Here is a 14,199-nt window from a genome sequence, read left to right on the forward strand (position 1 = left end):
AAAACAGGTCCTCCTTCCAGACCGGCAGGACTTCATTCCCCACCCCTTTGGAGTTAGGCGAGGACATAAGGCTTGCCTTGACCAATGAAGATTTAAGAGACAGTGTGCAATTTGTCTCATCCTCATCCCACTGCAGCAGTGAATATGAGAGCATGTGCCAAGATAGGGCCATCAGCAGCCTAAGTCCCTGGGTGACTACAGTGAGCCAAGCCCTTGCCAACCCATGCTGCACATCTAGTATGAGTGAGAAATAAAGTTCTGTTTTGTTAATGCTCTGTGGTTCGGGGCTTTTTCTTTGTTGTTTTCACAGCAAAGTCTACTCTGTCCTAGACTGACAAACTTGGGTCTTATCAAGATCTCTCTGTCCTGGTCAACCTCTTTACTCCTGTGGCCACAAGAGATGGAGCCTGAGCTTTCCTCACTTCAGGCGAGAACTTGTGCAACATGGACTCTGGCCCCAGCCTCATGCCCTTTGCCTCTCTTGACTCTAGCGGACCTCTGCTTTCCCAAGGTCTATTCTGGGGTACTAGACCAGTGAGGATGCTTTGGGCTGCAAGTAAAACAAGTAAGTGATGGGGATTTTTATTATCTCATTTCCTAAGTCCAGAGTGGTCCCACGGTTTACTGAGGAGCTCAAAGACTTCATCAAGGACCCCAGACTTTTTCTGTCCTTCAGTTTTGCTAAGCACGTTGATGTTTGTCCTCAGGTTTGTCACATCACAGTTGTAAGATAGCTGCTTCATACAACCACGTCCAAAGACAAGAAGCTAAGGGAAGAGAGGAAAGTGTTTCTCTATTTCTCTTTTTAAGACAGGAAACCCTTTCCCCAAAGCCCTCTAGCCGATTTCCTCTTAGGTATCATTGTCCAGAACTCAGTCATCATACATGGCTACTCCTACCTGCAAGGGAGGCTGGGAAAGTATCTGGCATTTCCAACCTCTGTTGTGGAAGAAAGCGCTTCCAGTTGGAAAGAGGCGGGAGGGGCATGGCTGTTGCCTGCCCGAGCATCAGCCTGCTTCTCCACAGGAGCATCTTCAACGAGATACGCTGCTCCCTTCCAGCACTTGCTGTGACACTTGGATTTACTCTCAGTTGTGGGTTTGCTGCTTTCACTCCTTCCTGCACTCCTCAGCTTGGACTGGTGAGAGGCACCTCCTGGATTATGGTGCAGCTGAAACACCAAATGGAGTGTGGCTTGTAACTGAAGTGCCTCTTAAAAGTTAAAGCCAGTCCTTACAGAATTTTGATTCCTGTAACTTTTGTGCTTGTGGGAGGGGCTGGCATTCCTTAAAGGCAGGCAAGAAAAGTGAGATTACCGTCAGGACTTTGCTCATCCACTTAGATGCAAAGGAGTTTTCAAAACTGGCATGCAAAGCTTTGGCAAGGTTCTTGCTTTCTACATGTCTGGTAGCTGCAGGGAGGAGTGGAGACAGTGAGGGCCATAAAGCTTGTAAGAAACCGGCTTCTTAGACCTAGCCTGGACAGAAAATTCCAAGCAGGAGTTTGCCTGTTTCTTTCTCCCTCCACTTCCTACTGGGGACTGTAGTGGTGACGCTTAAGAATAAACATGCCCTGTCGGGGGCCAGGGCGTCAAGAAGCACTAGGAGGCAAAATACAGACTAGGAATAAACAGAGACCCCAACATCTTCCTTTTGGTTCTTTCTTTAGTCAAAAACTGGCACAAATGTAATCTAAGCAGAGGAGCCCAGGCATCTGGCTCCAGAGACTTGTGCAGGATGAAAAGGATTTCTTTATGAGGGTCTTTACTAAATGGGCCCATTCCAAGCTCCCTGTGATTGTGAATGGCCAGTTTACAGGGTAGCAATGGCCATTAGAGGTGAAAGGGTAGGGAGCATGGCAACTGTTTCTTTGGGGGCTGCCCTGCCCAGCAAATGAATAGGATTGATTGACTGACTGATTGATTGATTGATTGATTGATTTTTTTTTAAAGGTGACTGGTAAGAGGATCTTAACCCTTGACGTGGTGTTGTCAGCACCACGCTCACCCAGTGAGCTAACCGGCCATCCCTACATATAGGGATCCAAACCCGTGGCGTTGGTGTTATCATCACCACACTCTCCCAAGTGAGCCACGGGCCGGCCCTAATGAACAGGATTTATGTCAAGCCAGCATTAGAATCCTGGCCCTGCTACTTATTTGGTGTGTGATCCTAAATCTCACTTTCCACTCCTGCAAAATAATAATCCCTGTTCATAGCAGCATTATTCACAATAGCCAAAAGGTGGAAATGACAACCCAAATGTCCATCGATGGATGAATGGATAAACAAAATGTGGTGTATCCACACAAGGGAACATTAAACAGCCTTAAAAAGTAAGGATGCTCTGACATACACTACAGCATGGATGAACATTGAAGACATAATGCTATGTGAAATAAGCCAGTCACAAAAGGACAAATACTGTCAGATTCCACTTATATGAGGTACCTAGAGTAGTCAAATTTATAGAGACAGAAAGTGGAATGGTGATTGTAGGGGCTGGAGGGAAGGGGGATGGGGAGTTAGTGTTTAACGGGTGCAGAGTTTCAGCTTTGCAAGATGGAAAGTGTTCTGGAGATGGATGGCGGTGATGGTTGTGCAGCACTGTGAATGTACTTAATGTCACTGAACTATACACTTAAAATGGTTAAGATGGCCAATTTTAAGTTATGTGTACCTTACCACAAATTTTATTTTATTTTATTTTATTTTTATTTATTTATTTTTAAGATGACCGGTAAGGGGATCTCAACCCTTGACTTGGCGTTGTCAGCACCACACTCTCCCAAGTGAGCCACGGGCCCGCCCACTTACCACAAATTTTAAAAATTGCATGCTGGGGCCGGCCCAGTGGCGCACTGGAGAGTGCGCCGCTTGGGAGTGTGGCGGCGCTCCCACCGAGGGTTCGGATCCCATGTGGAGACCGGTTCCCGCTCACTGGCTGAGCATGGTGCGGGCGCAACACCGAGGGTTGCAATCCCATTATCGGTCAGTAAAAAAGACAAAAAGGAAAAAAAAAATTGCATGCTGGCTGCCAAAGTAAACACACGTATATTAAAATAATGTGTGTAACTTAAATGACTCAAAACAAAGAGTCTGATTCTGCATTGACATATGGTTCTTATCCCACCCCATAACTGTGGGAAATGAAGGCCAAAACTCAGACATAAAATTTAATAGCATATTCTTCCTCATATTTATAATTATTCAAAATAATCTAGAATTTTAAAGTTTACAAAAAGCACCTTCAAAGCCATCATTCCATTTTATCCTTTCAATATACTGAAATTGTTTGACTTGGGACTTTGAGTTTAAATATGATATTCTATATCTGAAGAATACGTTGCCTGTCACTAAAATATGTCTGTGATTCCCTGTCCAAAATAATGGTTACAATGGTAAGTTTTATGTCATGTATATTTTACCACAATTTAAAAAATGAGAAAAAATAATAATAAAGTCTGCTGGGCTTACCTCCCCAGGGAACTGGGAGGCTTAGGGAGACAGTGGCTAGGAAAGCCCTGGTTAAGACCCAGCAGAAAAAGGAAGGAGTATTCCTTTTTGGAAGCACCAGCCTCAAAAAGGTTTGTCAGTCCTTTGTGAGGCTTCATACTAGTTAGCTTGAGCCTCACATGTACATTTAATACTTTGGCACAAATAGGTTCGGCCCATGCTTAAGGTCAACTTCTCTTGCAGAGAGTCAGCAGAGAGCTGCTGCATAGCCCCCTCCAGCCTCAGCAGTCATGGCAGGGGTGCCCCGGTCCTCCTGGGGCAGCATGGAATAGAGGCTGCCGACCACTGGGCCCAAGCCAAGGGCTTTCCTTTTTAAAACAACACCAAAATCTCTTTCTTTTTCCAGGCAACTCTTGGCAGCTCTGTGCTGGTCCCCTACATCCCCACCTCCTCTGGTCCTGTAGTTGCCACCTAGGGGCTGAGGATGTTGAACATCAGTGGTTCCAGCGACACTTTTTCTCTTGTGCCTTTTGCTGGACTTCGCACTTGCTAAGCACCTTCTCCTTGGTGACAGAGAAGAGTTCCTGGCTCTTTCACATTTGTTATTATCTCACTGAGAAGGTCAAGAATGTTAATTATTGATGTCAACATTATGAACCTTGTTAGTGCTCTTAAAGATAATCATTAGCAGCTGTTTTGAAATTCTCATTGCCTCAACACTATGTCTAGTGGTTTTCTACTCTTGATATAGACAGTTACCTGGAGAGCTTTTGAAAACCACCCATACCCAGACACGCTCCCCGGCCTAATTAAATGAAAAGCACAGTGTAGTCATTACTCTCCAGCAGGCATAATTACCTCTTTATGTCTTTGTACGCTGTGGGTCCCAGTCCTTGACACACAAAAGGAATCAGCAGGAGAGAGTGGTCAATATCTGGCCCCATCCCTCCCCTCCTGAGGCAGGCCTAACAATTGTGGTATTCTTTTAAATTTTCAAGAAGTTGTTTCTTCCTGTACTCTATTCCCATCTCCATCCCCGTTCTCTTTTTTTTGGGTGGGGGGCAGCTGGCTGGTACAGGGATGCAAACCTTTGACCTTGGTGTTATTAGGTGGTGCTCTGAGCTACCCAGCCAGCCCCTCCATCCGCATTCTTTCTAAGAGTCCATTTTCCTCAAGTCACCATTTCTCAAAATATATACTGCAGTGACAGTAGGGGAGTTGTGAAAAGTAGAGGAGTTAGTGACTGTGGTTGGCTGATAATGGCTCCCAAAGATATGTCCAGTCCTCATCCCCAGAACCTGTGAATGTCACTTTATTTGGAAAAAGGGTCTTTATGGATGTAATTAAGTTAAAGATTTTGAGATGAGGAGACTATCCTGGATTATCTGGGTGGGCCTTAAATGACATCACAAGGGTCCTTATAAGAGACAGAGAAAGACTAGACACAGAAGAGAGAGAGGCCATGTGACAACTAACAAAGGCAGAGACTGGAGTGACTCAGTAACAAGCCAAGCAACACCAGCAGCCACCAGAAGCTGGAAGAAACAAAGAACAGATTTTCCCCTAGAAACTCTGGAGGGAGTGAGCCCTGCTGACTCCTTGATTTTAGACTGCTGGCCTCCAGATCTGTGAGAGAATAAATTTCTGCTGTTTTAAGCCTCCATGTTTGTGGTGATTTGTTATGGCAACCTTAAGAAGCTAATACAGTGACCAAATGAGTTTGGTAACTCTGTCTTTAAGGCAGAGCTTTCTGAAAATTTTCTTATGCTAATGATCACTGCTTCCCAAACATAGGTCCAGGGACAAGTGCTCCCCAGAACACACCCTGACTAGTTCACACACTAGCTGGCCAAACCAAACTCCCAAACACTGCAGGGTGTGTGCACACATGACCTTTATGCATGAGAGTTACATCGAGACTTATACCTACATCATATAGCTACCCTTTTAGAACCTACTATTCATTCATTTTTCAACTCATTCAATAAAGGTTTATTTACTGAATATTTAAATAAATAAAAAATTTTTTTAATTGAATGAACATCTACTATATGTCAGGAACTATTCAAGGCACTGAGGATATAATGATTTAATAAATCAAAATCGTATCTTTTGTGAAAAGTATATTCCAGTGGAGTAATCAGTCAATAAACAAATAAGCAAATAAATAGCAGGTGGTGATGAATGCTATGAACAATATAAAATGGGCTAAAGGGATGGAGAGGAATTGAGGGCTTGGATATTTTAGAATTAATGATCAGAGAAGGCCAGGCATTTCATTAGATAATTTACCTAAATCAAGCTAATGTAATCCTCTCAACAACCATTTAATCCTTGTCATGTAGGGTAGGTATTATCTCCACTTTGCAGATGAAGAAACTGAGGCTCAGAGAAGTGAAATGAGTTGCCCAAATGACACAGCTATTATGTGGCCAATGTAGGATTGAAACCCAGGCCAATCTGATACCAAAGTCCATTTACTACTACCATGCTATGTGATTCCTGTACCTAGTTGGACTCCCATTGAAATCCTCCAGAGCCTGTCTTGGCCTTTCTACATTTGTTCACCAATTCTCAATGGAATCAATGATTCCGAGAGTGAGAAGGCTGGAGGCAGGAGATCAGATGGCAAACAATACTTCTAGTCAGAGACTTGCCTTGCGGAATTGCTTCAACCTATTTCTATGTTCGGAAGGCAGGCACAGGGTACTGAAACTTCCTGCTTCCTCCTCTGGGTCTGCTCACCTCTCCTTTCTGTCCTGCCCCATTACCTGGGATCCTCAAGCAGAACCACAGAGTCCAGCTAAAGGAGCTTTTTATGACTTCATGGCTCTGAATTGCATCTCTGAGTCCTAGATGGTGGGTGGGTCTTGGGCAGAGAGATGAGCCAAGCGATGGAAACTTGGGGCAGGCTTGCAACAGCATGTGGCCCAGTTTAGCTAGAATACAGTCTGCACAAAGCAGAGTAGAGAATCAGGCAGGGCAGGCAGCTGGGGCCAGATCACTGGAGGCCTTAAGGGGCCAGGCCAGGAGAACAGCCTCCATTCTCTGGGCTGGTGTTTGCCAAAGCGTGTCCTGCAGACAACTTGCGTTTTGGGATAATGATAGTAACAGTAATGGGTCTTTTGTGAGAAAGTAAAGGATCCTTTTCACAGAAATTGAAATTTAATGAAGCTAAACAGATTCCTTTTATTAAAGCAGGACTTCCCAGACCCGGTATGAGGGCCAGAGGGCAAGTCGACGGGCCACAGTGGATGCCTTCCTCATGGCGAAGATGGATGGAGACCCATGGGAGGCAGACGGGCTGGGGTGGCCAATTGATCCTGTGTATTCAGCTCTGAATCACCTTCTCTCTCCCCTCCCTGCCACCCCTGCTACCCCCGCTTCAGCTAACACCCTCCTGGCCTCTAACTGGCCTCCCCACACCTACCTACCCCCAAACCATCTCCCCTCTTCCGGACTCACTTTCCCTACCCTCACCGCAGCCCTCCTCCTCGCCCAGCCCCTGCCCCACGCCTCTTCACACTCAAGCACTTCTCTAGCTATGTTATAAGCTGCAGTAATTTATAAATACTCTGGGTAGTCAGGTGAAAGACCCCTATTCACTAGCAAATATGCTAAAAATTCCTCTGAGTTCCACGGAGGGTTTGTTCAAAGCCATCCTCCAAAAAATCTTGAATTTTTAAAAGTATCATTTGCTTTTTTTTTTTTTCCCATAGAACCAGACAAGCTCAGCTTTGAGCTTTACCACAGTGTTGGTTTCCTTGGTAACCACCTCCAGTTCCTGACTCCTAGACCTCTCGTCCTTCCTCTTCTGTCCTGGCACCAACAGCGGGATGCCTCAGGCACCCCCTTTTTCCAGGAAGGCCTTGCCTTGGTTTCACCCCAGTCCTTGCACCAGGGATTTGCATAATGAGCAGCCCCACGCCAGGCCCAGCCCCGACTGAGTTCACATAATGGCCTTTTCAAATCCTGCTATGAGCAGGAAGGTATTCACAAGATAGAATATATTCCCAGACACTAAGTCAAGGGTTAAGATCCCCTTACTGGTCATCTTTAAAAAAAAAAAAAAAAAAAAAAAGAATATATTCCCAGATAAAGTAGAGCAGGGTGGTTAAGAAAATGGACTTTGAGGACAGAGAGCTTGGTTTGAAATCCAGGTTCTGTCACATATGAGCTGTTTGGCCTGGAGCAAGTTACTTAACTTCTCTGAGTCTGTTTCCCCATCTTTAAAAGAGGAATAAAAACAGAACCTATCTTAAGGAGGTTTTATGAGGATACGTATGTGTAAAAGTACTTCAAATAGTATCAGGCACATAGTAAGTGCTACGCAAAGTCTGCTGATAATACTGTTGTGGCCGCCCATCTGTCGGCTCATCTCCAGACATTTCGGCTGGGTCAGCGATTAATCAGCTATTCTGTGAGTGTGGAACTCATGGGTACCACAGGGGAGAGCGTGTTTTCAGTTTGGTGGCTCCTCTAGCTCCTTTTAAGTCCTGACCCCCAGAGGAGGCAAGGTCAAGCTTCTGGGCCCAGGCCCTACCACACCCGCAGCTCAGAGTGGACAGCCCACCCAGCAGGGCACTGCATCTGGAAGGGACCCCACCCTGTTCTCCATGGAGACGTAGGCACTGGACTCAAACTGGCACTCAGGCCCCACAGCCAAAGGTGTCAGGGCTTTGTCCAATTCTGAAACTCACCCAGGGCCAAGGCTTAGACTTTCCAGTTCTGGGTGTGCGGTACCTGGATGCAAATGAAGCTGCCCCCATGGGTGTGTTCAGCCCTGGGGGACCTCAGCAGCCACAGCAGGGGGAGGGGGGCAGCTAACAATTCATATCCAGCGCTGACTAGTGCCAGGCATTGTTCTGAGCACCTTTACATATACAGAATATTGACTCTTTTAATGCAGAGGAGGAAACAGAAGCCCAGAGAGGTGAAATAACCTGTCCAAGGTCATATAGCTAGTAAATGGCAGGGCCAGGAACCTGATCCCGACAGCCTGCCCCAGAGTCCGCATGCTTATCCACTCCACTGTTCTGTCTCACATAGAGCCAGCTCGGCTCTGGCTGGATCAGCACTGATGCTTGTGCCAGCACAGATGACTCTGCCTACTCGGAGAAATATGTGCATAACTCTGACAGGAGTCAGGGGCTGGGCCATGGCAGCCCTCCACAGGGCATGTGGACAAAGCCCCAAGGCCAACACCACACCCTGCTGGGATTGTAGGAAATAAGTTTTGGCTAGTTGAGGAATTTTCCAGAAGGCCAGATAGTCTAGGCCCAGAGTCAGGCCCACTAGCAAGGAGCCCTGTGCAGGGTCCTGAGAGGGCAGCTTAAAGCAGCACTGGGTACTTTACAAAGCAAGGACCCAGGGAGGGACATTAGTCAGCAGCTTTTGCTCAATGGAGTATCTTCCGGGTGGGCACTACGGATGGCTGAGTGTGACTTTTCTTCTTCATGGGAGCCCACGTCCAGCCCAGACTACCTGCTCCTCAGGGAGGGCGGCTTTCCTGGCAGGGGATTCACCCAGCTTTGCAGGCCCACTTCATTTTGAGAAAAAAACTTCAGGCTCTCAGCTGATGACACCCTCTGAAGGACACGAGCCCAAATCCTTCTATTCAGCCAGTCTGAGCCAAGGATGGAGGGATCATCTTGAGAGCCTCGGGCACAACCTATATTCTTTTTTTTTTTTTTGTCCTTTTTGAGACCGGCCGCACTGCGCTCAGCCAGTGAGCGCACCACTCATCCCTATATAGGATCCGAACCTGCAGCGGGAGCGCTGCTGCACTCCCAGCGCCACGGGCTCGGCCCACAACCTATATTCTTTTTTTTTTTTGTCCTTTTTGAGACCGGCTGAGCGCAGGGAGCGCACTGGTCATCCCTATATAGGATCCGAACCTGCAGCGGGAGCGCTGCTGCACTCCCAGCGCCACGGGCTCGGCCCACAACCTATATTCTTTTTTTTTTTTGTCCTTTTTGAGACCGGCTGAGCGCAGGGAGCGCACTGGTCATCCCTATATAGGATCCGAACCTGCAGCGGGAGCGCTGCTGCACTCCCAGCGCCACGGGCTCGGCCCACAACCTATATTCTTTTTTTTTTTTGTCCTTTTTGAGACCGGCTGAGCGCAGGGAGCGCACTGGTCATCCCTATATAGGATCCGAACCTGCAGCGGGAGCGCTGCTGCACTCCCAGCGCCACGGGCTCGGCCCACAACCTATATTCTTTTTTTTTTTTGTCCTTTTTGAGACCGGCTGAGCGCAGGGAGCGCACTGGTCATCCCTATATAGGATCCGAACCCGCGGTGGGAGCGCTGCCGCACTCCCAGTGCCGCACTCTCCCGAGTGCGCCACAGGCTCGGCCCACAACCTATATTCTTAGAGGGGCCCTGAGTGGCCTGGAGAAAGAGCCTTGAAGCTGGTGGCAGGCGGCTGATTCAAAAGGCTGCAGGGCGGGTTGGGAGGAACTCAGGGCTGAGAGGCTGGAGGTAGCCAGACAGTGGGAAAGGGGAAGAAGCCCAGGAGCCCGGAAGCACGATGTGGAGCCGCAGGAAGGAGAGGTGACGTGCTGAGGTGGGAGCGGTGCTTCCCTGGGGTGAGGCCAGAGGCCAGAGGCCACAGCCAGGGAGCATTTGTTCCCAGGCAGCCTCGGCCTCTAAGCGGATTCTGGGAATAGCATCCAACACCAAACTATCCTGCATGAGATTCTTTTGGTAACTTTTATTTTGCTGTAACTTCAAACTTGCAAAAAGTTCAAAACATCAAAAGTTGCAAGAATAGTACAAAGAACTCCCTTATGCCTTTTCCCCATCTCACCAGGTATTCGCATGTTGCCCCATTCAACACGCCCTCTCCCACTCTGCCTGTTTGGTTTCCAAGTCATATGAAAGTTCGGGACAGACATGTTGGCCCCTTACTCCTTGTGATATTATGAAATATATACATGGCCTTCATCCTGTTTCCTGACATACAATTCCCAAGATCCTTGGAATCTTCGAAGTAATAAGTGTCTTTTTGTATGCTAATGAGTTGACTGGTGGCTGGCAGCCCCTAGGTAGCTTTGAGATGGGGGCTGGTCACCAGAAAGACCAAGGCCAGATTAGAGGGGTGGGATTTTCAGCCCCGCCCCCTCTATCCTTCTGTTCTCACAAGTACCTTCTGTTCCAACCAGACCCACTGCCCCTGGGGTGACAAGCTCTTCCTTACTTCCTGTGTAGCACCTGGTGTTCCCACAGCCTGAATTGCCTTGTCTCCCTTTGTCACCTGATAAGCAGCAGCAACGTCCTCGTCCTCAAAGACCCAGCTCAAACTCATCTCTGTGAGGCATTCCCCAGTCCCAAAAAGATTGAGTGACCCCACAGCTCTGGGAACTCGCCCTCCTGGGCTGGGGCTGCCTGTCCCATCCCCTGGCTTCCCTAGGCCCCAGCTTGTGGCCCTGGCACTCAGAAAGGGCTTGCCCCCAGGAAGGCTCAGAGCTGCAGGACAAAGGGCAGAGGAAGAGGCAGTCCCCGGTCCCTGGGCCTCCCTGTGACTTGAGCTCCCCTTCCCTTGGGAACTTTGGGGCCGGCAGGAGGAGGCCGGAGTTCCAGCACATGTCTGGGGCAGATGCGCGTTCCAGCCTCATTTTGTGTAAGAAAGGCTCACCACAGGAACCGCTGGCCTGACCAAGCCTGATCCCCTGACAGCCTGGGCTTTTGGAGCAGGGCTCCAAGGGACATTCTGAGGAGCTGCGAGAGAGGTTGCAAGACGGCAGACTCCGAGAAGGGGAGGAGGAAATGGCCGTTCTCCCCGCTGGCTGCCCGGCAGACAGCCGTGGGGGCCTCCTTCCTGTGAGGGACTAGGCCCAGGGTTCAGACCTCTGAGCCTTCCATCTCCCCAAACCACAGCCCAGAGGTGTGAAAGAAAGAAAAAAAACAGGGGGAGGGGTGGCAAAAAGAGCCAGGTGCACATTTCACACCTTGACCACAGGTGGGGCCCTGAGCGCTTCACTCTGACTAACTTCCTCCTCAGGCTTCCCCGCGGGCTGCTCTGGAGTGCAGGAGCAGGAGGCCCTGGGCTGGGCAGCTTTCTCCAACCGCTGGGCCTGGCTCTGACCTGGTCTGGGGGCTGCTTGGGACCAGAAAAGGGCTTGGCTCAGCCCCATGACATAGGGAACTTCCAAGGCATCTCAGCTGTGAAGGAGGACAGAAGACCCCCACAGACCTGCCATCTGAGGCATGGGAGGGGCTGGTTTGCAAAGTTTCTAGATGGGGAGGAGGCTGCTGCTCACTGGGCACCTACCCTGCACCAGAAACGTTCTGCACGGATCATTTGGAACCCTATCAAATGCATGCTATCCTTAGCCCCACTTTTCAGATGAGGAAACTGAGGCAGAGAGATGAAATGATTTGCCCTGGATTACATAGCTGGGCAGCCAGAGGATTCGGCTAGGACTGGCGATCCCTGCCCCCAACTATGGCAAGGGACAGCCCTTCTGGAGGACCGGTCCTCTGGGCAAGTCCTGCCTGCATGTCCCACAAGGCACCACCATCTGTGGCAGGCTCCCCTGACACATAAGGCTCGCAGTGGCTCTAGGTTTGTAGCCAATATCCCTCTCACTGAGCATTCTCAACTGTGCTCCTACTAAGCCCTGGGCCCTGTGCTAGGAGCCTACAGCCTTGAGCATCTCATAACAACCCTGCTGAGGAAACCAACTCAACAGGGTTATGTAATTTGCCCGCAGTCCCACAGCTCAATCAAGGTGGAGTCAGGGCTGGAGCCCAGTCAAGTTCAGCATGTTCTCCCCGGGAACAGCGAGAACAGCCCATCCCTACAGCCCAGGCTGCCCTATCAGGGTCCAGCTCACATATCTGGATGTCAGGACTCAGAAAGAAAGCTCTCTGCACCTTTCCAAAGCTCCTGCCCTCACCTCTCACTTCTCCTTCCCAGCAACCTGGGAAGGTGAACCATCATCCCCAGGTGATAAATGAGGAGAATGGAGCACAGGAAGGAGACCAGGGATCCCTAGATCTTTGTATCATGCATGGACCAGTAACATTTCCATGTATATTTGGAGGACCCACATTGGGTTGTCAACTTCTGCCAACACAAGGTATTTCCAAAACCACCATCTATTTTCACCATCATTTCATAAAGAAAAGGTCCTTTTAATACCAAACGAGATGAAGAACATAACTGCAGAGTACAAGACAGTCCTTTAAAATGAACAAAAGGTAGCTTTTTTTTTTTTAAGATGACCAGTAAGGGGATCTTAACCCTTGACTTGGTGTTGTCAGCACCACGCTCTCCCAGTGAGCAACCGGCCATCCCTATACGGAATCCGAACCTGTGGCCTTGGTGTTATCAGCACCACACTCTCCCGAGTGAGCCACGGGCCCGCCCCGAATGTAGCTTTTTGTGGTCCTTTCTCATTTGCAGAAGCCCAGTGAACTCGAACCTCTTCCCCGAACGGCCTGGGGAGACCGTGGCCCCAGCTCCCATCCCTTTTCTACTGCCATAGGCAGTCACTTGCCAAGTCCTACTCATCCCAACTGGCCTGGCTTCTGGAATCCTCCGAGTCCCCTCCACTTGCAGTGCTCCTGACCTTCTCCAGACCCTCATTTCTCTCTGACTTGAACACTGCAGGAGACAAGCAGTTTCAGAGCAAGGACAGTCACCTCTGTCTGACAGCTTTTCCTTCAAATTGGGAGGTCCCTATGTAGTCCCCAACCCCATTCCCCTTCTCACCCCATGAACTAGTGTCTCCAGTCCCTGTTTTCAACTTGGAAAACAAACAGCCATATCCAAAACAATACGGTACTGCTTTTTTGTGGTGGTTTTTAGAACTTACATAAGTGGTGTCAAATCATACCCGATGTTCCGTAACTGCCTCTTCCACCATGGGTCATTGGCTTTTCTAGATATATCCATGTTAAAACATGCAGCTTTAGGCACTGTAAAGATGGTTACTAAAAAATATGTAGCTTTAGTTCATTTGTTTTTCACTGCATGAATATTTCATAGTTTATCCATTTAAGAAAAACTGAAGGCAGCATGACAAATGGTAAAAGGAGAGTCAGATGTCCATAGGTTCAATCCTCCAGCCTCCCTTACTCGTTGTGCTTGCGGAGGCCTTTCCCCTTCTGAATCATCCATGGGGACAACCCCCGCCTCACAAGGGAGTTGTGTGGCTGGAATGAGGCAGTGTCAGAGAAAGCACCTAGAGCAACAGCTAGCACATGGCAAGTACATTACTGGTAGTTTCCTTTCCTTTTCCCAGGCGATTAGCGGGGAGTGGTGATAGTAAGGAACTCGATTCGCTGTGACCGATTTCTTTAAAATATTTTAATTTTTTAAAAAGGTTAATCTCCTTTCCAGACTTAACAGCTTTTATGATCCAGTCTTTACAATCATGCAAAGATCAACTCCAGCCCAGGACAGATGAGCTCAAGGTCATCCAGTGTACTGAGCACTGACCATCCTCATGCAGAAGCAATCCTGCCCCTGGCAGTAGGGCTGCCCCTCACCTCCCAGCTGCGCTGCTTCTCCTTCAGACCTCTCCCTTCAAAGGATCTGCCCCCACCCAGCCACCCCCTGCCCTTCCCTAGGACCCAGACCCTTCAGAGCAGCTTCCCCAGCCATAGGCTGGGATAGGAGCTCCTTGTGGCCTGGGATCTAGGGGGTTCTGGTGCTAATAACCCTCTGGAAGAGGCTGCTGCTGAGAACCGCGTGAAACCCTCACTTCCTCTGTGCAGCGCAGGTTTCCAACC

The 14,199-nt window shown here is 48.9% G+C and overlaps 1 protein-coding gene across 5 annotated transcripts in view; it reads left to right on the forward strand.

The window, feature by feature from the left end:
• The window catches only part of UBAP2 (ubiquitin associated protein 2), a 175,976-nt gene that overhangs the window by 45,880 nt on the left and 115,897 nt on the right, over positions 1-14,199 (forward strand). The window lies entirely within an intron of this gene.

Source organism: Galeopterus variegatus, unplaced genomic scaffold, assembly GCF_000696425.1.
Source record: "Galeopterus variegatus unplaced genomic scaffold, G_variegatus-3.0.2 Scaffold143, whole genome shotgun sequence".
In the NCBI taxonomy this organism is placed as follows: domain Eukaryota; kingdom Metazoa; phylum Chordata; class Mammalia; order Dermoptera; family Cynocephalidae; genus Galeopterus; species Galeopterus variegatus.